We start from the raw sequence: 3357 nt of genomic DNA, 5'->3' as shown, positions 1-3357 counted from the left end.
GTCTACAGGGTCTCACTGTGTAGATTGGACTCATAGTGATTCTCCTGTTTTCAGTCTCCCAAGTGCTGGGATTACAGGTGTGCATCACCACACCCAATCTCAATCGCCATCTTAGCGTGCTCTGAGAGTGGGGCTGGCACAGCATGCCAGGGATTGAGGGATTGAGCCCCGACCTCTGTGCTGTGCCTAAGCAGGTGCTTTAGTCCACTGAGCTATCTGGCCAACCCTTGTCATAACTAAATCTTGGAAACAACCCAAATGCCCATCAATCAAGGAATGGATAAAGAAGATGTGGGTGGCTTTTTAATACAATGAATGGAATACTACTTAGCCATGAAGAAAGATAAACTTGAGACAACTAAATGGATACACCTTGAGACCATACTCTTAAGGGAAATAAATTGGACACACATGTAAATACTGCATTGTATCTTTGATGTGAGAAACTGAAAGTGTAAATAAGGACCAAAGTGTATAATAGAAATGTGAAAGGAATAAAATGTTCAAATGGAAGGAAAACTAAGAAAGTGGGCAGGGGGAAGGAAGGAAGGGAAAAGAAAAAAGGAGAAAAGAGAAAAATGGAGGGGTCAGGGAGATGGTTCAGTAGAATTAAGTGCTTCTCTGGCAAGTGCAAGGGCCTAAATTCAAACCCCAGTTGTGCAAAAAAAAAAAAAAAAAAGCTTTAGGAGGCTGAAGCAAAGAATTAGTGTGAATTCGAGACCACCTGCTGGGCTACAAGATGAGCTCAAGGTCAGCCTGAACTGCATAGTGAGACCCTGTCTCAAAAAGACAACAGAGCCAGCTAGCTAGCTAGCTCAGCAGATTAAAGGCTGGGGGTTCAATCCCCAGGCCTGCCATGCTGGCCCTGTCCTGGGGCACGCTGAGACAGCAATTGAGACTGGGCATGGTGGCGCATGCCTATAATCCCAGTTCTTGCTAGGCTGTAGAAAGAATCATGAGTCCAATCTAGAAGTGAGACCCTGAACACCGTAGACCCTTCCCTAAAATACAGAAAAAAAAAAAAAAGAACTCTCATCTTCATTAGCAGCTGCTCCTCATCTCTCCCTTGCTCTAGCCTCAGCCAAACAATAAACAATATTTACTGTTTTTTTTGTCTTTTGAGACAGTGTTTCACTATGTAGTGGAGGCTGACCTTGAACTCACTCTGTAGCCTGAACTCATACCTCAGCCTCCCCGGTGCTGGGGTTACAGGCCTGCACTGCTACACCTGGCACTAGTTTTTGCAGTGCTGAGGATCAGATCCAGGTCCTTGTCCATGCTACACACACACTGTCACTAAGTTACATCCCTAGTCATTCAGTTAATTTTTGTGGATATGAATTTGCCTGTTCTGAGTATTTGACATGAATGGAATCATATAATATGTGGCTTTTTTGTGTCTGGCTTCCTCCACTTGTCATGTTTTCAAAGTTCCTCCATGTTGTAACATGTATTAGTAGTTCCTTCCTTTTTTATGGAAGAAATAGTATTCCATTGTGTGGATGTACATGCCACATTTACTTCTCTGTCCTTCAACTGATGTACATTTGTATTGTTTGCATTTTTGGTTATTATGAATGCTGCAGAACGCTATTCCTTCATGTTTGTATTTAAACTCATGTTTTCAATTTTGTATATATATTTCCTATATAGCTAGGAATGGAATTTCTGAGTTATATGGTATGCTAACTTTCTGTCACTTGTGTAAAACCTGAGAAAATCAGCTTGAAGGAGGAGTGATTAATTTTCACTCACAGCTTCAGAAGGGCCAGTCGATGGTCTCTGGTTCCATTGCTGTATTCTGTGGCCAAACAGAACATCATAGCACAAGGGCAGGGTAGAATGATGCTGCTAACGTCATGGCAGTAAGTAAGCAGAGAACGAGCCAAAGGGGAAGGGGCCAAGGACAGCATGTACCCTTCACCCTTCAAAGCCATACCTCGAGTGACTTCCTTTTTTTTTTTTTTTTTGGTCTTTTTGAGGCAGGGTCTTGATATGCAATTCAGGCTGGCCTTGAGCTCACTTTGTAGCCCAGCCTGGTCTCCAACTTGTGGCAGTCCTGCCTCAGCCTCCCAAGTGCTGGGATTACAAGCATGCATCACCGTCTCTGGCTGACCTCCTTTTATAACTAGCCCCCACTTTGTAGTAAGCTCCGTGAGTCTTTGTGACCCATCTGCTTCCAAAAGCTGCCCCTCTGAATACTGCTGCAATGGGAACCAAGCCCCTTGGAGGACGTAGCACCTTCGAGCCATAACACGGTGTTGCTGTGTTTAACTTTGTAAGGTGAATGCACCATTTTACGTTTGGATCAATGATATATAGGTGTTCTCATTTTTTATCAAATGTACATAGATAAAAATCAAAAGGACAAAAGCTCATGGCAAAACACAACTGTCCTTTACCCATCCCCTAGGGCCAAACAACGTCACTCTCTGAAATTGTTTTCTTCCACTTTTCCCCATAGTATACCCATGCTACCATGTCATAGTTAATCAATTTTCATTAGTATGATGACTTCTAACACCCTTTTTTTTGCTTTGTTTTTTTTCCCCACCCCATACTTTTTGAGACAGGGTCCCACTGGGTAGTGCAGGCTAGCATTGAACTTGCTATGTAGCTTGGCCTCAATCTCATCGCAGTTGTCCTGCCTCAGCCTCCCAACTGCTTGAATGACAGTTGTACGCCACCACACCTGTTTGTTTTCTTGAGACAGGGTCTCATTATGCAGTTCAGGCTGGCCTTGAATTCACTTTGTGGCCTAGGCTGGCCGTGAACTCAGAACAGTCCTACTGCTTCAGCTTCTTAAATGCTGGGATTACAGGCGTGTACCACCACGACCAGCCTACTCTATATTTTCTTTTTTTGTATAATCCTATGCGGTGGGTCCTGCTGAGCCTGTTCTCATTGTTCCTCTGGTTTTCTCCCATCTCCATGAGGCAGAGCCTTTTCTTTCATATCTACCATACATCCTCATTTTGCTAAGATATACGTCAGGAGTTCTAAGATTGACTGCTTGGGAAGTAAAATTCAGAGCACTCATTTGCCTCTGTGCTACCTCCATGTAAGTAAAAATATCAGAGCACTTCTTTGTCTGTATACTACCTTCTCATAGATATTTAGGATAAATATACTAAAATATATATAATTTTCCCTAAGTTTGAAATTCAAAACTTCACGGTGATCTAATATCCAGCATCCAGTAGAAACCAACATGGCACTCTGATTCTTTTTGTTTTTTTTTTTTTTTTTTCCTTTTCCCAGTTCTGGGGATGAAACCCAGCGTACTTCCACACTGACTCACCTCCCGAGCTTTTTTATTTTTTATTTTATTTTATTTTATTTTGGTGGAACCGGGGA

This window comes from Octodon degus, unplaced genomic scaffold, assembly GCF_000260255.1.
Source record: "Octodon degus isolate 3935 unplaced genomic scaffold, OctDeg1.0 scaffold00072, whole genome shotgun sequence".
Lineage (NCBI taxonomy): Eukaryota > Metazoa > Chordata > Mammalia > Rodentia > Octodontidae > Octodon > Octodon degus.
Note: the sequence above shows the minus strand (reverse complement) of the source record.